Source organism: Canis lupus, chromosome 2 (genome assembly GCF_011100685.1).
Source record: "Canis lupus familiaris isolate Mischka breed German Shepherd chromosome 2, alternate assembly UU_Cfam_GSD_1.0, whole genome shotgun sequence".
NCBI classification, from domain to species: Eukaryota; Metazoa; Chordata; class Mammalia; order Carnivora; family Canidae; genus Canis; species Canis lupus.
This window is the reverse complement of record NC_049223.1, coordinates 30,043,593-30,066,431: the sequence shown is the minus strand read 5'-3', so window position 1 is coordinate 30,066,431 and position 22,839 is coordinate 30,043,593. Positions and strand designations below refer to the sequence as shown.

At 39.4% G+C, this 22,839-nt stretch overlaps 1 long non-coding RNA gene across 1 annotated transcript in view; it reads right to left on the bottom strand.

The window, feature by feature from the left end:
• The window catches only part of LOC111091701, a 54,573-nt gene that overhangs the window by 5,342 nt on the left and 26,392 nt on the right, over positions 1-22,839 (bottom strand). Inside the window, exons 2-3 of the long non-coding RNA XR_005355387.1 lie at positions 13,029-13,126; positions 10,969-11,066 (exon numbers count right to left, since the gene is read on the bottom strand). This is a non-coding gene — a long non-coding RNA (uncharacterized LOC111091701). The remainder of the gene's footprint in view (positions 1-10,968; positions 11,067-13,028; positions 13,127-22,839) is intronic.

The window sequence follows — 22,839 nt, the reverse complement described above, 5'->3', positions numbered from 1 at the left end:
GATATCCTAATCCTAACTCAGTTAAAATGTGATATAGAAGAAACTATTTTGCCTTCATGAAATACCCTATCTTGGTGAGCAAAACCACTTTAATATCTATTGAGTACTGCAAGAAAAATGTAAAAGGTATATTTTAGAATTATATCTATTCATCTCTATTAATCCAAAAATGCAACCACTTTCTAGAAATTAAGAATTTGCATACTTATAAGAGGATATTTCAGAATATTTCATAATTCTGTGTCTACCACAATTTTAGTATTATCAATTTAATCTATAATTCAGGTATTTATTTTCCAAATGACTGTATCATATAATTTTCAAAATGGTAAACTGGCTTAGGGTTTTCTTAGGTTTTTGTATGTCCTTCGTTACTGTCAATAGCAATGCAATCTTTTATTCATTCATTTATTCATATATTCATCCAATATTCAGTAGGAACTGTGGGAAATATGAATGAGAATAATGTATGGTCCTTCCCTAAAATTATAATTTAGTTGTGGAGGTAGTCAGGTATCAGCAAAATATAAACAGAGAGGATAATACTCTTGTAAAGTAATAAACACAGTACTGGAGAATGTCAGAGGAGAGATTTTGAAAATGTTCACAAAAGATGACATCTCAACTGCAGTGTGATGACCAAATCTTTCTTTCCATAAATAGAAAGAGAAGATGGTGTTTTGTGGGTGAGGGTATAGGGTGAGTCAAAGCAAGGTGGTCCCAACATCCGGGAAGAAGAGTGGAGTCCAGTGTGACAGAATGATAAGATGTGATGTTATGGGGGAAATGAGGGGAAACTAAAGAGCTGTTTCCAAATGATGAACTGACATCAACACCAATGAATCATTTGTCTTTATCATCTCTTCAATGGAAATCCACTGAAGGCTTTTGAAGCATGAAAATGTCCTGAAATTTAAAAACATAAATGCAACATGAAGCTGAATGAGAGAGCCTGAATTGGAGGCCTCAGCTGTGAGACTCAGGGACACGAAGGATGATGAAATGACCAAGTGTGGGAGGGGCAATGAAGCTGCCAAGGGGAGTATAGAATATGGCAACAACAACAACGATGAAAACCACTTGGGTCTGAAATCCACAAAGATTTGTGCTCATGAAGCTGGAATAGAGAATGAGGGGATCAGAAATATAAAAAATAACTTTAATTTTGATATTCCTGAACTGTTCTTCCTAGACATAGTACATACTCCTAGCAAAAGCATAGTCACTGAAATAAAATGAGACATTGCCCCATGCTCCACCAAACATATTTTCACAGACCATGGTGGGTATGCATACCACGCCCCCAGAAACAGTTGAGTATTGTTTTCTTGTACTGAAATTTACATTTTATGCCTAATAGTTTTTTTATGTGTGTATATGCTATTTCCCCAAAATAATTTATCTCTTTCCAAAGAAAATAAGTGTTCTAGTTGGTAATGATCACTTGGAAGCTTGATGCCATAAGTTATGTATTTTATTTTTAAAATATTTATTTATTTATTTATTTGTTCGTTTGTTTGTTTGTTTATTTTAGAGAGAGACTGTGTGAGAAAGGAGAGGGACAGAGGGAGAGGGAGAAAGAAAATCTCAAGCAGACTCCCCACTGACTGTGGAGCCCAATGCAGAGCTAAATCTCAAGACCCCAAGATCATGACCTGAGTTGAAATCAAGAGTCAGACGCTCAACTAACTGAGCCACTCAGCACCTCTCAAGTTAAGTTTTAAGCAGTATATTAGTGAGTTCAGAATCAGAAATTGAGCTTTGTCATATAGGCAAAAGAAACATGTGGAGATTTTCATGAGATAGTCAGATATTTGGGTCTAGATTCATAGAATGAATATGGTTCAGAATATAAGTCACCAGTTACTATAAATTTATGTATTGCATAATGTCTCATAGATAGGTCATCATTAAATGCTTTGACTGCCAATAACATTAATAAAAACTTGAGGTAGTAGAGATGGTCTAAAATCTTGTGGTTCTCCAAGTCAGTTTTAAGCATTGATATTTTATTGATTCCAGAAAAAACTTCATGTAAAATCTCTGTTCGATGCTACAGTACTCAAGATGTAGACATTTACAGCCTTAGAATAGTACCCTGGAGAGAAATTTGCCAAGAACTAATAATCAAGATGTTATACACTCAGCCAACTGTGATCTTTATTAGACAGTAGGATCATGAACTATATTTCCTATTTCAGGACCTACAATAAAGATTCTTTTCAAACTTGTAATAAGAAATTATTCTGTTCACTCCATAGAATGATAGAAGAAAATTTATGTTTGAAAAATATTTCATATTCTGTGTATTTAGAAGCACATCTAAATCGTCATTTAAGGCACTGGCAATGTGCAGTGTAATAAAAAATAATAAATTCACGTGAGCCACACTGTTACTTTATCCCAGAGGGAAATACACTAAATATAAAAGAGGTAATAGAGCATACATGCTATTCTTACAATTAGTGAAATCAGTTGAAGAGCAAATTAACAGGACTTTTTTTTGACATTATAGACATATTCCTATATGTTTTAAATATATTTTTTAAAGATGATAAGGGCAGGAAATCACTTTGATGCAGTTGGTTATGGATACAAAAAAAGAGATCCTCAAAGCAATGTAGGAAATAAAATGAGATGGACATTTGGAATGAATTGAGAAACGTAGAGACAATCTGGTTTCTAAAAGTGAATTAACTTAGTGATAAATGTAGCCTTATGGGAAATACATATTTATGTCTATTTAGAGAGAGACTTGCACACGGAAAAACTAAACCCTTGGCACACCGCCTCATGACTACACAGCCAAGGACATTAAAGCATTTATCCGCCTCTGTTTCCCAGTCCACAACCTTCACTGTGTAGAAGTAGGAAAGTAAACGCCTGCATCCCTCAGAAGCTACTCCTACCTTCACTACTGTGCAAAGCTAGTTGCGCCCGGTCCTCCTGTGAGGACCCAACTAGGGTTGGTCTAGGACCTGTATCAGGTTAAATTTAGCCTGACTTTCTTGAGAAGCAGGAAGCCTTGAACATGCATTAGGATGACGGAGGTATACTGTTTAAATGTGGTGTCGTCTCTGTTGAGTTTGCCAGTGCCTACCTGAGTGCCATCCAGAGCCCACTGTTCTTTTTCTTTTTTTCCTCTGAACTTAATTCCCAAGGCATATATTTATAGTAGCTTGCCAATATGTTCAGGTTTGGCGATGAGGATGTGTTGAGAGTATTATTATAGTTATAAAATAAAACAGAAACAGAAGCGGTGAATCCTTATTAGCAAGTGGCTCCTCCACGGGCAAGTAAGGTTGGCAGAAGGTCCAAAGCAGTCCTTGTCGTGACAAGTAATCAAACACATACAACACATGTACTTGATGAAATAAATACTTTCGGAATATTAAAATAAACCGCAAAAGAAAGTGAAGAAGCAGAGAGAAATGCAGATGCCTGAGGCCCATCCTGTAGTCTTAGCACTCCTCACCCAGTGCATCCATCCAAATGCTTGCAAGCCCTGCAGAGAGCCCTCCCTTCTGCTTGGTCTTCCTGAACCTGAACCCTGCTCCGTTCACAACCTCCCTGCTCCTCCTCAGCTCCCATACTGGTACCAATCTATGAGCTTTCTAATTAGAAAACTAAAGTCTTTCTCCACCACTTTTTAAAAACATGACTCTTTACCATTGAACACACTTTACTGGATCCTCTTCTTCTGTAGAAGACCCATTTTGTGTCTCAGGGGGGTTTTCATAATCTGGTTCCTGGAATTCTTGCCACTCCCAGATGGAGACCCCATCCTCCAGGCTCGTTGGACTAATTTCATTTCATGGAATCTACCACAGTCTCACATCCCTGTTTTCCCCCCACTGAGTGTTTAGTCTCCTTCTTCATCCTGCTAACTCCAAAGTCAGGACGCAATTCATGAGTCACCTCCTTCAGGAAGTCATCCCTGGCCCACCGCCCATGCTTTGCCTGTGTCCCTGTGTCGTGGGCACATTCAAAGAGTATTTTGTGCAGTTAGTCCATTTGGATACCTCTTTTCACTGACTTGATGTACATGTGAATCAAATTTATCCAAATCAGCAATGCTGTCCACGATTGATAAAATTAGATAGGTTTCACATGTAGACCACAAAACGCAGTTCCACTGTATGACGACTACTATTTGAACTTGATTCATGATCTAGTTTTTAAGCCTTTGGATCCATCTCAAAATTGCGTTATGGATTTAGAAATACTTTGTTGTCATGTTTTTACTGTTATAAATGATTTAATTCGGTATGTAGAAATTACTTTTCTTTGAAGGACTATATCTGAGTGAAATATATGAGTACTGTTCCAGTGTAACAAGTCCGAGGGAGTGTGTTTAAACAATATAAAATTAAGTAATGGGGGGGTTAATTTGGAAAAAGATTACATGAAAGATGAAAAAGAAGTAGATCAAAGCAGATTTCAAGGATACATAAACAAAAGAACACAAAGAAAATTGGCCAAATGATCAACAGGATTATACAAGAAATAGGAAAAAGACTAAAGGAACTAGAAAAAAAAAAAAAACCCAGACATACAAGATATTTGGTATGAGGAAAAAAACTGAAATAAAAGCAAATTGGATGACAAAACAAAAAATAGAAAGCATTGTTAATGCAATAGCGACAAAATCCTGTTCTCTCCTGCAGGATAATATATAAAATATTCAGAAAATAGTTTCTGACAGTAATAGAAATAGAACAAAGTTTTGTTCTGGCTTACTTTTAGTGAAAGTCTAAATGTAACATGACAAGGTTTCTTCTACTAATCATTTTCTAGACTATCTAGCATCCATGGTGAGGGACAGATCACAATTTGCTCAAACTATTGTTGATTTTAAATGTCTTGTAATGTCTATTTTTCCCCAAAATATCTAAATGTCTTTTAATATTCCTATGATAGGAGCCGTGCATGACCCAATTTCATGCCCACAATTGCATATATTTTTGACAGTTTTATTAATTGATAAATCTCTAGGGACAAGAAGAAAATGGGGCACAGATTAGGTGCTTAATTAATACATTTTTATTAAGTGAATTTTATTTTATAGCCATACTCATTTCATCTTTGGCATTAACTGTAGTAAAGGCAACTCCCAGGAAGACAGAAAAGAAAGTAATGAAACCACACTTCTTTGTACTTCTTTAGTTAAAAGAAACGAGATGGTTAGATCATTCTATTTCTGTAGCGATAAAACAAAAACACCACTATAAGCTAGCTCCGACTTTCCTATTATGAGTCACTTTAATGACAGGGCCTTCCACCTTGAAGTAGTTGGTTAGTACCAATCGCTTCAAAAAGTCAGTCTGTCCTTCTTTAGGGTGAGTGAAGCTGTGTGGGGGGTCTTACTGCTGCCTCGGGTACTGGTACCGTCTCTCGCAACACCTGTCATCAAGCTATGCTGCTCTTCTTTTTTTTTTTTTTTCTTTTTATAAATTTATTTTTTATTGGTGTTCGATTTGCCAACATATGGAATAACACCCAGTGCTCATCCCATCAAGTGCCCCCTCAGTGCCCGTCACCCAGTCACCCCCACCCCTTGCCCACCTCCCCTTCTACCACCCCTTGTTTGTTTCCCAGAGTTAGGAGTCTTTCATGTTCTGTCTCCCTTTCTGATATTTCCCACTTATTTTTTCTCCTTTCCCCTTTATGGCCATACCATCCTGAATGCGCCCCATCTCATCTGCTGCTCTTCATTCTTAAACACAGATCCTGTTTTCCCATGAAAGTGCAGGTGGTTTGGTTATTTAGCCTATGTTTGTTTGTTTGTTTGTTTGTTTATTTATTTATTTATTTATTTATTTATTTATTTATTTATTTATGTGTAGTCTTGCTCAGTCTAACTTAGATGTGTTTTAATTTTTTGCTTTGGATGCATGTAACAGATAGACACTCACACTAGCCCAACTAAAACACGGGTTTAATGCAAGAATGCCTCAAGGCCACAAAATCTAGTCTCATTCAGGCATCTCTCCACAGAGACAAATACAACTCCTGAGCCCCATTTCCAATTTCCAATTCTCAAAAAATTAAATGTGAATGTAAATATAAATATGCTTAATGGGTCCTGTGATCTACTTCATCTTTGTGCCTGTCGTCCTAGAATTCTGGGTGGTCTGCTCACTGACTGCTGTTGAGCTGGATGCCCACTCCTATTCTGATAACTGTACCTGGGCTGAATTTGTTCCTGATACGTAGAATGTGGCAGTAAAACAAGCCAGGCATTGCACGAGCAGGTCTGCCCTAGAAAGCAGGGTGAGGACACTTCACTCTGGTGCATATTGAATACTAGAGATGCTCTTGCTAATACTGAGCACATGATGATGACACATACTCCTTTATTTATCCACTTACTCCGCAAATACTTGTCGAATGAATTCCACTCTCAACAGGCATCAGATTAGGCATTAGGGATGCATAACTGATTAAAAACAGGCAAGTAACCTAATTCCCTAACTCCTCAGCGCTGGGTAGGGACAGATATTTATTAATGAAAATACAAACAGGATAAGTGCAGACGATGATAAGTTGTATAAGGAAATAAACAGAATAACATTATAAAGCAAGGGTCAGCAATTTTTTTTCCATGTGGAAAATATGTTAGGCATTGCAAGATATACTGTCATTGTTAAAATTGCTCAACTTTGCCATTTTAGGATGAAAGCAGCCACAGGCAGTGGGTATAGCTGTATTCAAAAAAAATATATGTATATATATAATTTTTTTTAAGAAAAAATCAGGTGGTGGGCTTGATTTAGTCTGAGAGCCATAATATGCTGAGCCAGTCACAGAGAATAACAATGGTGGTGGCCGGGTGAGCATATTGCTGGAGATGGTGTAATGAGAAGTCTCTGAAGAAGTGCTGTTTGAACTAGTGTGCAAAGGATGAGAAGGAGCCCGTGACAGCTAGAACATCAGGCATTGCTCCCGGGAAGGAGCAGTAAGTGCAAAGGCCCCAAGGGGAAGGACTAGAAGACCGAGATGGCTGGAGTTTAATGAGAAATGGAGTAGGTATTGTAATTAAGTTTCCAGAGGCAGACAGATGTCAGCTTATGTAGCTCATCAAATTGAAGACAAACGTGAATAACTGGGAGAATCAGAACCAGGTCAGCAAGACCTGATGGGCAGCCTTAGTGGGGCACTGCTGTGAATCAGTCAACTATCTCTCCCTCCCTGTCCTTGCATGGGATTCAGATTCCTGGGGAAAGAATCGGATGGCCATTGACCATACATGTTGATTGAGTCTATAAGACTACACAAAACGGAGGAAAGGACACTTCCCAGAGCAAAAATTCCCAGAGATTCCATGTGTGATCAAAGGAGAGAAGGATGTAACACAGACACGCAAGAACCTTTGTTTCACGTGGCAGCTCCTAGATCCTCAGATCATGCCTTTTAATGAATCCTGCAATCTGGAAACTTTGAAGAGTTGCCCAGGTAGGTTGAGACCAGCATTTAGATTCCAAGAGGGAACAAATGAGTAAAAATGTTATTTATTGATGAGTTTGCAAAAACTCTCACCTCTAGATTAAGCAACCTTTTGTTTTAATAAAGAAGCAAGAGTCTTAAAAATGTAGATGTCATTAATTATTTGTATAATGCATGCTTGAATAACTTATTTAATATTTCTTTGGGAGCTTTTACACCAGTTTAAATGACATTGTATAAATGACGGTTTTGTCTTAAAAATAGGACCTCTGTTAGCCAATTTGAAATTTTGTGGCATTTTTATTGTATGCATTTTCATCAGATAATCCAAATTGATAATGAAAGCAAATAAAGATTCATGATTTGTCAGTTAACTCAAGTGTCTTAAAACACCCTCCTGTCCATCCCTTCTGACCTGTAGCATGAAGTGAGTGGATGCCTTCTCCACAGAAGATAAAATTCATTTGTCACAATCAATCAAAAAAAGAAAAAAGATATCTGGAATAGTTGAATAGATTTAAGACTGCTGGAACTAGATGGCATACCCGACAATCTAGCTGGGTTATTGATCATGATGTATTTTACCTGGAAAGCTTATGAACCACAATGCAGATTTTAATAATCAAGAATCTGTGCTAGAAGGAAATTATTCAGTATCTCACCAAATGTAAGATTATCACACATCTATATAAATTATTGAATATCTCCAGGAACAGAGGTTTTAACAAATTGTGTTCAAGGATACCATATAGGTATCCTCATGGTAAATAAAAGCATTTAATCTAAATGAAAAAAAATTTAAAATTTTTGTGCTTTTTTTTTTTTGTAAACCACATTTTTTTTAAAGTGACAAAATGATCCTGATCAAGGATCTCTTTTCTGATTTATCTTTATTTGTGTTAGACACATTTAATATTTTTATCATTTATGTCTTCTTTTATATGTATATGCTTTTTAGGACATTAAAATAGGATAACCTTGTTATTTTGAAATATTTTACTACTTTTGTATATTGCATCAGATTGTTTTAAATATACCATATATAATGTTTCTTTCTCACATTAATATATATTCATCTAAATTTTTGTATTAAATAAAAACACTGTATTTGTGCATTTATCTCATGCAGTTTAGAAATGAACCCTGAATTTTGATGAATCTCATAGTATTGCATATTTACCTATGAGTCACTTGGGTATTGCCAAAAAATGCCATTGAACAAGCCATCCCTGAATTTCATTGCTTACAACAGCCCCATATTGTCACATATCGCCGCCCCATGAGCTGATGCTCAGAAGACATGCAAGGCTCAGCTGGACGGATCCGCTGATCTTGGCTGGGCTCTGCGGTGCTCCTGTCAGTTCGGAATGAGGCAGCTGGTCAACCCTGGGCTCCTCTGAGTTGTTTCAGCCCCGTGCCAAGTATCTCATCCTCTCCCTGGAATCAGCAAGCTGGCCCCATAATACTCTTCCTCTTCTCATGGTCATGACAGAGATGCGAGAACAAGTCTATGTGTTTCTACCCCAACCCACCATTCTCTGCCCTCTTCCCTTGTTCTTCTTCTCCCTTCCATCTCCTTGATCCCTCTGTCTCTGTATCTCTTTCTTTCACTGTCTCTGCCTCTCTCTTCTCTCAACAAGTAGAATACCAATATTTTATTCTTCTGCTAAGTTGACAAATTTAAATAAAGAGTATACAGTCTTTGGCCTAAGGATTTAAGTAACTTTTTTTTAAACCCTCCTTCAAAGGTTTACAGGGGTAACACTTAGACTTACTGTGTGGTTTACAGTTTGGGCTCTGCTCCTGTTCCTTCAGAAATAATTGCTTGAATGAATCTTAGTTCACACCAGCCAGTGAAGCAGGTGTCTGAAAGGATATGAGTTGCCCACGTGTGCTTCCACACGTGGAAGGGTTATGCCAACCCTGACCCACCAGAGTGAGCTACCTGTTGTCTCCATTTTAATTTTATTTCTGGTGGATGCTAACTATAGCCAATGTATATGAGCCAAATTGCTCATCCTTCAAAAACCTGACTGGTACCCCACAGTCCTGTTCTCTTCCCAAGACCTTCCTCACAGAGCCAAGTGTATACAGTCCTGTTCAGTAGTCTCTATCTTTCACTTACACTTTGTGCATTAAGATTTTAACAAGTGTGGCCTATTATCCATTTTCACTGTTGGATGTTTTACGTAATTTAAGAAAATATATACAGGTGGCCATGTTTTTAAAAAAAGATTCCCCATTTTTAAAGATTTTACTGATAAACTATTACCTGACTAGAAGAATTAATAAGAAATTAGTGTTCATGGGCTGATTTTCTTCCATCAATTATCTTGACAGGTTGAAGTTCATCTGAAGTGAATCCAATGAAGTGTTGCTATCAAACTACTAAACATGAGGACAACTGCTTTCACAGAAACTTCTTTCAGAAGCTGTTATGTTGGGATGCATGAGTGGCTCAGTTGGTTAAGCATCTTCTTTTGGCTCAGGTCATGATCTCAGGGTCCTGGGATCAAACCCCAGGGAGTTCAGCAGGGAGTCTGCTTCTCCCCCTCCCTCTGCCCTTTCCCACCACTCATGTTCTCTCTGTCTCTGTCTCTCTCTCTCTCTCAAATAACTAAATACAATCTTGAAGAAGAAGAAGAAGAAGAAGAAGAAGAAGAAGAAGAAGAAGAAGCAGCAGCTATTGTGTTGGTGGTCCTGTGGTGAGGTCACCCATTGTTCAGTATCCCCAGCCACCCCTAAAATCACAAAAGCAGAGTTGAGTGGCTCAATATTTTTAAGAGACTGCGGTCTACTGCGGAACATCAGTGCTTGAATACTGATTAATTCAGTCCAGTAGAAATACAGCAAGGGACCCTTTTGGCATGTAATCACTCCATTACACCTTTTCTAGCACCAGTGCTGATAGATACGTGACATTTTCAACCCAAATGGAAGTTTTTAAATTCATTGTTTAAAAAGTTATTGTTTATGTCTCAGTTCAGACATTAGATTTGCACTGCAAGTGAAAGATGTATAATCCTGCTAAATGGAATAAATTGGAACTGGTGTTGATTGATATCTATTAATCCATGTAATCCTGTTATAATTCCGTGTAGTGCATGTACGCCTGTTTTGTGTGTATGTGCCTAAGATTGGAATTATTTGTATAAAATCACATGCTAATAGGAAGCAGCGATAGGTTTTCAATCAAATCTGCCTGACTCAGGAGTCTGTGTTCTTTCTATTACACACTGGTACTGCAGTGATGTTTGCTTTTCAATTCTTTTTATGATTAATCTGAGAAAACCTCATAGAATATGAATTTTCAATGGCAAGATTTATGAGCTTCAACACTCTTATCTCAGCCTAAATTTTCTGGTTTTGCCCCCTGTTCTCTTCTAGAACCATCTGTCACAGTCAAGCTACTCACCCTTTCTAGACCCCATCCTCTGACCTACAGACCTCTGTGTGGCATTTCTTTTTTGTTGCCACCTTCTGATCTGCTGGGCAGTGGGAATTCCGTCCCCCACATCTCACCTAATCAACATCTTCTCTGATCTTCGTCTTCAGTAAAGATTCACTCCATTTATCCATGTCTTCCTCTTTCTTCGTGCTATTGACAGAACATTGCTCACCTAGCAGACAGTGACCGGTTCTGAAAGATATTTCTGAAATTTCTCTTAGCTCATACTATAGCTCCTTCATGTAAAAAGAAACGTGTGACAGAAGGACTAAAGAGTTGCTTGCATTCCCACTTCAGACCTTACAGTTCAATTGAGCAGTGTCATCCTATCCTACATTATAACACTGGAATTATAGTACAGTACAGTTATACTACATTACTGTTGTGAGAAACAAATATACTTAAATATAGTATAATATATAATACTAGACTAACACACTATAATGGGGTTATATTTTCATTTCAACCGCTCTTGTGGGCCCTTTCTACTTACTAAGTACAGTAAGTGCTTTTTGTGCATTACAGATTCAGTCATCATGGCGACACTATGATAAGTGTTATTATCCCATTAACTAGAATTGCCACTGACAGAGCTCCCAAGTGAAGGAGCAGGAATGTCTGATTCTAAAGTTTAAATTCAACTCCACTGAGCTTTCCTGCCTTCTGGAAAAGCCAATAGGTTCAGAGATGTTAAATACCAAACAGCCAATAGCGTTGGTAGCAATTTACTCCCAGATGCTTCCAAGCCATTGTTTGTTTTATTTTATCAAAGTTGCCTTCCCCTTACATATGTAGTTGTAAGTCATTCAGAATTGAAGATGTTGGCTTGAATTATTGTCAAAGGAGTAGAAATTCTTCCCTTTCCAACTTAGCTATTGGTATCTTCAACAATTAAAATGGTTTGGGCTACATTGAAAACCTGCCTGTATAGCTTACTTACATGCTTGTATATACCCTAATGTCATCCATAGCACCAGTCTTAGAGAAGCCAGATCATAGGAAATGCAGAGTCCAGACATTGGAAACCCATATTTGCCTTTAGGCTGAAAAGAACAGAGCTGGGCTATCAACAATTACTATTTTAACAGCTTACTTCCTGTTTGGAACTGCAGTATAAAATAGTGTCTACTTGTTCTGAATTTGATGCCAGTTTTCAATCTTAGTTTTGGGAAGTTGCTTTGATAGAAGACTCAAGCATTCCAGTTATATAAAGTAGAACCTATAATTTTTCTAATAAAACAACTCCAAATGAATCACAGCCCTTGTAGCGATCTTGCAGCCATGACACATTGGCCATAACTCAGAACGTAGCTCAGGGCTCTCACACATCTTTAAGGTTAACTGTTTCTTCAAATACCTGCTCCAAAAAAAGTGAGGGCTGTGAAAGGATCAGGATGGGTATACTCATTTAGGCAAGTAAGTAAAGTTTTTATACAGCATTGATCGCTGCTGGTAATTAATTATTAATATGTGTATTAACCATGTGGGTAAACCTCTGTCTTACTTTGCTAACAAGTGATAAATGTCTTAGATCTAATGTAGGTGTGAAAAGTAGATTGCTGTTGTGTCCATTACAACTTCCCTACTCCCTGTTTTCTCAAAGCAATCTCTTCAGAGTATTTTTGAAATTATTTTTTATGTATTTCTTTATAATTTTGTTTGCCAAGAAGTTTTTAAATTGTACCAGCTTCTTATAGTATTTTAGATCTCAATAAAGAACTGTCTCTGTTAGGAATGCTTTGTTTCTAAGAGCAGCTCCCAGGAGGCCGAGAGGGTGTGACGGCCACTGTTGCTCTGGAACTCGACAACATGGTACCCAGCATCTTTATGAAAACCTTAGTTTCCCTCTGTATCACTGCTTTCCTTTCACTTTCACCCTTCATCTCTCTGTTCAGGGCAGAGAGAAGGTGGGTGAGATATGCCAGCCTCGTCTTTATGTCAGCAAAACCAAACAGCCAGGGCTTTTCCCAGCAGACTTCTATTCTCTTAAGATCAGAATCAAGTTTCTCAACCATCCCTAGCTAAAATGTTTAGAAACAGTTTGCATAGGCATGATGGAAAAGATTATTTAATTCATTCAAATATGTATTTAGGATCCACCACGTGCCAGCCACAAGGCTACCTGCTAACTTACCTAGATGCTCCTTGGAAGCTTTCTTCAGTTTATTGGTCACTGAAAGTCATACTTCTCTGAGTCCCAGTAGTGAAGTGGAGGGCTTGCAGATGGAGCTACTATGGAGGTTAAAGTAGGAGAATGAATTATTCATGGTCATACATTAGTGTCTGGGAGGACAATGAGAGTGTTAACTGGAGGATTTGAGATGTGGTTTTAAGTACAAGCAGAAATACAGGATATACACTAAGTTAATAACCTGGTGACCTAAGATCTGTGTCCAATTTTCCTACTCAAAAGGAAAACCACAAAATCAGCAATTTCAGGTACAGATTTCAGACTTTATCTTAATTACTCTGACTCTCTAATGGACCTCATTGTTATTATATATTGCTTAAATATTTATAAAGTAATATAGAAAACTCAAGCTAATGAAGCTACCAGAAATGTTATTAAACTATATTATGGGTGAATGCCTGTGTCCCCTCAAAATTCACATATTGAAGCCCTAACCCTCAATGTGATGGTGTTAGGAGGTGAAGCTTTTGGGAGGTGATGAGGTCATGAGGGTGGGGCCCTCAAGATAGCATTAGTGCAGACACCTTGATCTTGGACTTCTAACCTTCAGAACTATAAGAAATAAAGTTCTGTTTCACGCCCTCCATCTATGGTATTCTGTTAATGACAGCTTCGGCAGGCTGATACAGGCTCAGTTAGATGCTCTCTAAGAGGACATGTAACAACCATTATGATTTATTCTGGAGGTGTTTTTGTTCTTCTTGTCAAGTGTTTAAAAAGCAAGTGCATAGGACTTTACTATAATCATACAAAAGTGAAACATCTGTCAGCTTGGGCTCTACCGTCAGGCCTAACGAGAGAGAAGCTACTAGTTGAGGAAAACAACCGTGATGGCTGGGGCATGCTGTACAGATACACCATTGAAGTAAAAGTATGTTGATCCATTAGTGTGCCCTGACTTAAATAGTGAAAGATGATAGGAGTTTCAGGGAAAGTCTGGAATAAATTAGGAAGGGAAAATACATTTTTTAAATAGTTTTATTTCATATGTTAATTGCAGACTTATCTTTGAAAAAGATTCATTTATCATTCATTTAATCAATATTTATTAAGAACCAGTTATGCACTGTTGCAATGCCTGGATAGATCACAAAATAAAATACAAATCTAGCTAAGGGAGACAGATGATAAATAATAAATATGGAAGTAAGTAAATTATGTAGTATGTTAGAAGTTAAAGAAAAAATGGTAAAGCATGATAAGGAGATTAATATTCTTTGGTAGTGATGGTGTTGAAAAGAATGATCTTACTGAGAAGATGAAATTTGAGCAGGACCTTGAAAGGCAAGGAACCCGCCAACTAAATATCCTGGAGGAGAGGCCCAGGATAAAGTACGGTTAAGCACATACGGTATATGTGTTAGTCCAACAAATTTATGTCATGTACCGTCTGGTAAGAAACCCATTAGAAATCTATAGAAAGCATAACAGTGGCAAAATTTAATTTTTGGAAATGTTAACTTGATTAGGAAAATAGATCTGAGAGTTAGTTAACATCTAACTAATAGATAATAAATAGATAATAAATAGGTCTGAGATCTGCAAGTTGAATGCAAAATGACGTCTAAGAAATATGCTGCAAGCATTTTAATTTCTGCTGCACTCAGGTTCTATACATGTAAGAGAAATCAGTGTATCGACAACACTTGTGACCAATGATTCTTCTTCTTCTCTATTTTGTCTTTTGGGATGTACACCATAGACATCACTGGCATTAAGACATTTATGTGAGGCAGGATTATGGAATTTTGGAGAAGAATCAGGTTCAGGAGTTACACTTACTTTACAAGGACAGATTTGTTACTTGCTCTCATGAAGAATAGTCTAGTGGAGAAGACTAACATTATGCACAGAGTTCCTGTTCAGGCTGTATAATTACAAAGTGAGATAAAGGAAAGACCAATGATTATGTGACACGGTATGGTGGTGAAGAAAACTCACCAAGACAGGAAAGTCCTCTATGGGTGTACCTGTGCCCTAAAATCTGAAGGGCAGGTGGGGAAGAGCTAGCTACGGTTTCAGGATGGCACCTGCAGAGGACAGAATGGCCCACAGTGGAAGTGAGCATGATGTGCTCAGGATGTGCCCTAAGAAGGCCAGTGCTGCAAGAGTGCCATAGTGAGGGAAGCAGAGATGCCAGGTAAGGCTAAAGAGCAAGCAGGGGACAGAAGTTAGGAATTTTGCCTCATTTTTCTCTAAAAGCAATGAAGAGCCATGAAAGGTGGCAAGCCGTGGAGAGGAATATCTTGAACAAATCTGCCTTTGGAACAGATGTTCTGAATGTAAGTGAGGGAAGTTTTGAAAAGGGTCCTGGATCAGGGATGGGGAAAGCAGAGCTGAAGACTCAAACTCAGGTAGCAGTGGAAGAAATGGAGAGAAGTCGACAGATTTGAGAGCTGTATAGGAGAAATAAATCAGGAGAGCTTTCATTCATGTGATAAACAAGGGGACAAGGGGGAAAAAACCAGCTTAGGATGGTTCCGGGTTTCTAGCCTGTGGAAAAGGATAAAGGGCAGTGCTGTTATCAGGGATTTCCCATAGCAGATGGTAGTGGCCTTGACCAACTGGATTCTAAGACCCTCTGAAATGTGGATGGTTTACTAGGTGGTAAAGACGGTTAGCGTGTATGGATGTGTCTAAGAAACCTTGGGAACACACTCTGAGAGCAACTGCATGAGCCACAGTGTGAAAGCTCATGAGGCAAAGATCAGAGAAAGTCGCAGAGAATGGATGGGTTTTGTTGGACTCACCCCATAGGTGCTGCACTAAGTATTATTATCTTCTTTCCACTGTAGACCTCGCCTTAAACACTCTAGAGGGGACCAACTTCCTAGGACACAAAGTGAAACTTTAAAAAAAAATCCAGACTCTCAGGGTCTGGAAGATTTAGTGGGATGGACATGTACCTTTTGTAAGCATGTGTCTAAAAACAAGTGGAAACCACACTGTTGATTTTCTCTATATTATCAGATACTTGGGCCAGTGATCTCTAGCTTTTTTTCATTAGGATAGAGAAAGGGCTTTTAAAAGTCCCATTAATCTTCCATTGAGGTAGGACACAACCCAAATAAGCTCACTGGTTAGGCATTGGCAGGCGCAAGGACTACAGAAAGCCACATACACTGATGCTGCTCAATCAGGGTCTCGGGAACAGAGAAGAGAGCTTGTCTCTACTGTGAAGTATAAAACCGTCGCTGCAGTCAGCACAAAACAGCTCTGGTGGGAAAGCTCCTTCCCTTTCTCCTCTTGAAAAATATTTTGGGAAGCCTCGATGTACTGCCCAAGTATAAATTGCATTCTGAAAATGAGACAGGACAAATCAGATGATTTGCCAAAATAGCTTACTGCTGATACGGATCTTATGGGATGAAGCGCCTCTGCACCCCGGAGCTCAGTTGAGGGCAATCAGGAGTGACGGAGAAGGTGCTCCCAGGCACAATGTGAGAGGCTGCACTTCTGACCCTCAGAAGGCAGCAAGGGAATCAATTTCTGATTCGTAAGATGAGGAAACATGACAATCAAGAGTTTAAGCTGGGGTGACAAGCATTACCTCATCCGTGATGACCATGAGCCTGCAATTCTCCAAATAAGATGCTGAACGTATGTGAAAGAAATGACCAGGATCCAGTAGTAGAAAACTGGCCCAGAGCCCCGGATTGAACAGCGATTCTCAGAAGAGGCCAAATGAGGAGAAATAGGCCAAATATCCATATTCTTGATGTTTCTGGAATGCCACCAGGAGATGTCATCCACAGAGAGTGCCCGGGCGTAATCTGTCTGCAGAGGCAGATAAATCCTCCCTCCTTCCCACCATCTTTAAAGGAAGAACTGGACAATGGCATTTCCAAGCAACTGCAGTGCTCAGCTTTGAGTTGGATTATGACAACCCTGTGACTGTAGGTAAGGCCGATCCTAATTTCGGGTGACCTTGAGGAGTCAACCCATACTGGGAGTCAGTGTCCCAGGTATGACATTATTTAAGTCACTCAACAATGCACCTGGACAACCTCCTACTGCTATGTGACTTTGAGTTTGTCTGTTTTAGATTTGTTTTCTCAAGAAACAAAGTCTTAAATTTGTTTACAGGATTTTATCAGGATTTTATACTTTCAGGAATTAATGTGTGTGAAGAAATCAATGCAGAAGATTTGAGTAGAGAGAAAAACTGAACTGCAGGGTAATGTCAGCAAGATCCTGGCCAGTCCCATCCATGTTCTGGAGCTCAAAACACCCCTGAGTGTCCCTCAAAGGGGTAAGGGCCTTCCCAGGAAGGGCCTGAGCAGGGAACACTCAGCAGGCAGCACTCCTTAGGCTGGGGAGTACCAACCTCAGACCAGACAGACCATTGCGCCCAGAGAACCAGGCCACACCTGTCAACATAAGGGTTCCTCTGCAGGGAAGTGACGTCCCATCACCATCATCCTGGGAAGAGGTTAATCAGGGAGAGACTGGGAGCTGCTTTTAAGGATGTTGTGTTGGTGGAGGGATTTCAATTTATAGCAACGTCACCCATGTGGAGCTGTACTCGGGAGGTTATAAAATGACACAGGTATCTCCTGCAAAGCATGACTACAGTCTGTGTTGTCTGATTCTGATTTCAGCAATCAGACACAATTATTCTAGCACAAGAAATAGGCCGCTATGCAACAATTACATGATTAGAGGAATCGCAGTGTTGGTTGTAGTACCGTGGCATTAGTTTGTGTGGGCGCCCAGGAGCCCCAGGGTCCAGAGTTAGATGGCTGAGCCCTGCCCTCAGGACATGAGTGACCCCAGACCCCTCCACAGCCTGTCCCCTGAGCTTGTTATCTGAGATAGTAAGAGAAGCACTAACAAACAACACCGTCCTGTAGAAATAGGATGGCAGCCACATACAGAAGTTCAAACTTTCTAGAAGCCATGCTAAAAACCAGAATAAAAAAAAAAAAAAAAAGTCAAATGAAATTCAGTGTATTTGGCTTCCTTAACTCAGTATGTATCATCATTTGATAAGTAATGAAAATAAAAGTTATCAATATATTTTACTTTTTCTTCATACCATATTTTCCAAATCCAGTGTGTGTTTTATACTGCTCCCACATTTCAATCTGAACTAGCCACATTTCCACTTCCCCGTTGCCACACATGGCTAGGCACTACCGTCGTACAGATTAAGCATCATACCTGGTGCTTAAGAATTAGCTGATAGTATTTTTATTTATTTTATGTTAGCTAGTATGTCCTTGCCCAAGTTGAAGTTTTAATAATTTTTACACCCTAAACTTGCAGTATAAATACCAAATATTCTAAAATTTTCTGTCACCTTCTCTTCTGTGTAGACACACACATGCGTGCACACACACATATTTTATATAAAAGGGATTTTTATTTGTTTATTTGTTAGTATTTTCTTGAAGAGAGAATGAAATGGACTATATTTACATAAACTAATTTGTCTGAATATCAATGTGGAATTTCCATCACAGCTTTTATGGTGGGTTAACAACTTAAAATTTGAGAGTTCAGAAAAAAATAGCATTTCCACTACAGGAGGTTTTAGGTCCTCATTTTGAGGCAACGAAGCTATTGCCTAATGATAAAATTTCAGTGGATAAATTTAGCATTTAGATGTTAGTTTGAAAGTGTTTTATCCTAGAGGAATTAAAATGTGGTATGTTACTTTTGAATGAAAATATTCAAATAGGTTGTGCTTTTATTCCTTACGCATACAGAGAAAATAATTTTTCTCACTGCAGGAGGTATATTTGTCATTGTTTTTTTTTTATTTTTTATTTGTCATTGTTTAGAAGATCTGTAGCCACTGGTATTAGTTAGGTAAGTAAACACAGAGCTTTTTCTTTTTTTTCTTTTCACTGCTTCTTTTTACCAGTCAGGACCTGTCCAACCTAAATCCAAAGGCCTAGCAGAATGTCCAGGAGCATTTCATTTATCCTGATCTGAAGACTGCTCAGCCTGATATGTGCAAATTTGGTTGAATAGCATCTTGTGAAATAAGAAAAGTAAGGTAGCATCAACAGTCGTGTGCTACGGCACACCTGAGCAGCGCAAAGTTTCACTGGGGCCCTGACTTGCTTGTCATTTCTGTCTGTATCGTTGGGCTCTTACTACAGTTTTGGATCTGCCATTGAATTAAGATCACTGGATACTAATGGCTCAGTCAAACTAGCTTGTTTAGTAATGAATGTTGGCACAGTGGGTGCAGAGCTGGAACTCAAACCCTCATCATCTCTCTCTTCGTGTGGTGCTGGTCTCTCCATCCTCCGGTTCCTCCTAACACATCTTGAGCTGGGGTTGCACTAGATGAAGGAAGTGTGGTGGACCTCAGGCCGCACGTACATACATGTGTGCGTGTGTGTGCATGTGTGCGTGTGTGTGTGTGGGGGGGGTGGTGTCTGGGGACAGGGATGGTGTGGGGGTGCTTTTGGGCTGCTGTAACAAAGCACCCCAGCCTGGAGGCTGGAAGTCTGAGATCAGGGTGCCTGCATCCTCAGGTCCTGGTGATGCCTCTCTTCAGAGGTGCGGACAGCTGTGTTCTCTGTGGGTCCTCCCATGGCAGGAGCGACAGGGGGTTCTCTGGGGTCTCTTTTATAGGGGCACTAATCCCATTCATGAGGGCCGCCCTCGTGACTTCATCACTTCCCAAAGGCCCTACTTCCTAACAATATAACTTTGGGGATGAATTTTCAACACAGGAATTTGGGGGGATACATTCAGCCCATAGCAGGATGGGAGCAAGAACTGTCAGGGAGGGATAAGGCATGCTTCAAAATAAAAGGAACAGTATATGTTAAGAAATGGTAAGAGAGCTGCCTCCTTAAGCTGTGGGAGACTCTTGGGTTTAGAATTATTCTGGTTTCTCTGTGTGGCTTTGAACTGTTTTGATCGAAAATATTACTGGCTCCAAAAAGTAATATAAAAACTTGGCATTTTCATAATCTTTTGGTTCTGTTAAATTTACCTAGGTATTTTCAAATGATTCAACTTACTAAAACAGCATTAATGCATATATTTTTATATATCGAAATGAACTCAAGTGCAATAGAAATGGTCTCCCACCATAACAGCCGCACCTTGACTTATGTTTGAGCATCTTTATCTCTAAACTGGGAATAAAAGCTCTTGCCTGCTTAACCAACCATGTGATGGTGGGAATTAAAAGTCTCATATGTGACAGGATGGTAGATTCTTTTTGCAGGGAATTCATGAAATTTAACTGCAACCACAAGACCCATCACCTTGAGCAAGGAAAAAAAAAAAAACAAAGCAGCTTCCCAATGAATCTAGCATGCCCCTCTATTAGGGTATTTATGTAGCCTTTGGATTCCTAATTGTGTGTGCAAGACATGCAAAGACCTGACGGGGTTTAGGGAAAAGCAGTGAAGATGATGAAGGAGCTGTTTGCATTGATTTATGAAGACATTTTAAATGAATGCAATATGAATAACTCTCCTAAGTGACGACCAGGGAAAGACATCATAAATGTCTACAAATATCTGTTGGGTGTGAACACTGCAAAGAGAGATAGATGAGGTACAGAAGGATATGATAAGGAATAATGAGACACAATTGGGGGAGTCTATATGAAAAAAAAATGTAGTCATTTTGTTCTCCTGGAAAGGGTCCATCAGTGAAAAAGCTCGATACCATGATTAGAAGCACTCAGACTCTAGAGTCAAGGCTGTGGAAATATATTGCTACAAATGGGTGCCAGTGAGCTGCACAGGCAGGCAGCAGGGTTGCAGGGAGCAGAGCCGGGGCCCTCAAAGAGCAGCCCTATCTGTGTCCTGTGTTCTTGTCTTGTGTCGAAAATAGGCAGGGACTCAGAACTTCTCTGTCTTGATTCTGTGCCAGCCCCATTGTTCACCTGCGTCTACTTCTGTATTCCTTGGAAGACGTGTGGAGAAGGGTCTGCTAGATTAGCAGCTTTGTATAAAGGGCTGTGTCTAGTGCGCTCACTTCTCTCACCCAAGGGCATGAGGCGCAATATTGAAAGGTCTACGTGTGTCAGCACACAGTGTACTAACATTATGGTCTTTATTTTCCCAATCCATGACCTCTTCCATCCTCCTTCCCACTCTGAGATCTGAGATCATAAGACAGAGAGCCAACCAGGGAAGAAGGGCGAGCCCTGGCATGGGGCCCTCCTGGGTCCCACTAAGTTAAGACTCTATTCACAAATGGGAAGTCAGATGGCTAATAATTAATGAGCCCAGCTGAGGCAAATAACAATTACATTTTAATAAGGCCTTAAAATTAGCATTTTAACCATTATTGCCTGGGAAGCGAAACATTAGATTAGTTATGCTTGCAGGAAGTAATCAGCTAAGAATCACTCCACTCATTTTTAAGTAATAAAATTATTACTCCGCTCATTTCTATTGAGACTTTCAACGGAGGCTCTCAGGCTGAGCCCATGGCACAGCCGAAAAAAAGGATACACGTTGCTGACTTAGAAACTGTAGTCGTCAACGTGTAGCCTCAAGTTCATTTCTAAAATAAATGCGTGAGGATTTCAAAAGAAGCTGGACGAGTGTGTATTTGAATGACTGCAGGAAGGGCGGGTGCAGGCCTCCACAGGAACCCGTTCAACATTTTGGGCCAGGAATGTGTGCAGATTCCAAACGAAGACACAATCATTCTTTGTCACATTTAGCCATCAGGCATAATCGCCAGAAAAATGTTTTGAGCAAGTAAATAGATAAAATACATCACTGGTCAAATGGTTTATATGAGCTAGGACTAAATGGGAGGTTCCCCAGTCAGTAAGATAATCATCTGCATGTTGCACAGTTGCTGGATTTTATCTTTTTTATATTTACCATTTTTATTCCTGGCACCATGTTTCTATTATTTTGTCCTGCTGGTGGGATAGTGGAACACACACTGGCCAACACTTTCCTTTAGGAGTGAGCTCTTTACTGGTTGCACATAAGCTGTTAAACTGGACAGGGGACCATTGGACAGAGGTGGCTCCCATGCTGCGGTGGCCGAGGAAAGCAAACCCGTACCTAGGCTTGCACATGCCCCAAGGTTACGCAGTCAAGACACCCAGGTCCCCATCACAGGCCACCAATGAGGCTTTCAGCGACAGCCAATCGATAACCTCCTTGCTCTGCTGCACACTTTCTGCCTGTCTCTCTCTGGCTCCTGCCTACAACATCCTACTTGGCATCCCCCCCCGATTAAAATCAATCTTTGCTCCAAGAAACTTTAAAAAATTGTTTCAGTGTGCCTCCGCTTGTCTTTTAGCAGCCACAAGAAGAGGTTGGGTGAAATGTCCTTTTTCAAATTAAAAAGAAAAGATATTTTAGAATTTGTGATGAAAACAGGAAAACCTAAGAAATCACTCGCATGGAGCCAATCCTAGGGACAAAGGCTTTAGGACATTGAAAGGAAACAGATTCTAACATGTACAGCATGAAATAAAAATGGAACACCATTTAGCTGTTTTTTTCCATGAACCCATAATTGATCTTCAGTGATTGTCATAATGGTCGAAGCTATTGGTTACCAATTGCTCTAAAGTCCGTATGACACCAATTTTGACCTTTTAAGTCAGGAAACATTTCTCTCGCATGCCAGAAGAATCCTAATTTCATTTGAAGTCTTGGAGCAGCATATGCGCTAATGCAGAAACTATCCTTTAATTTCCCATGACAATCTAATTAAAATGAATGACCTACAATTAAATTGAACCATATCTACCTTCCAGTGAGTGACGTGAAACCCTGCTCAGAGCTCTTGAACTTTAATT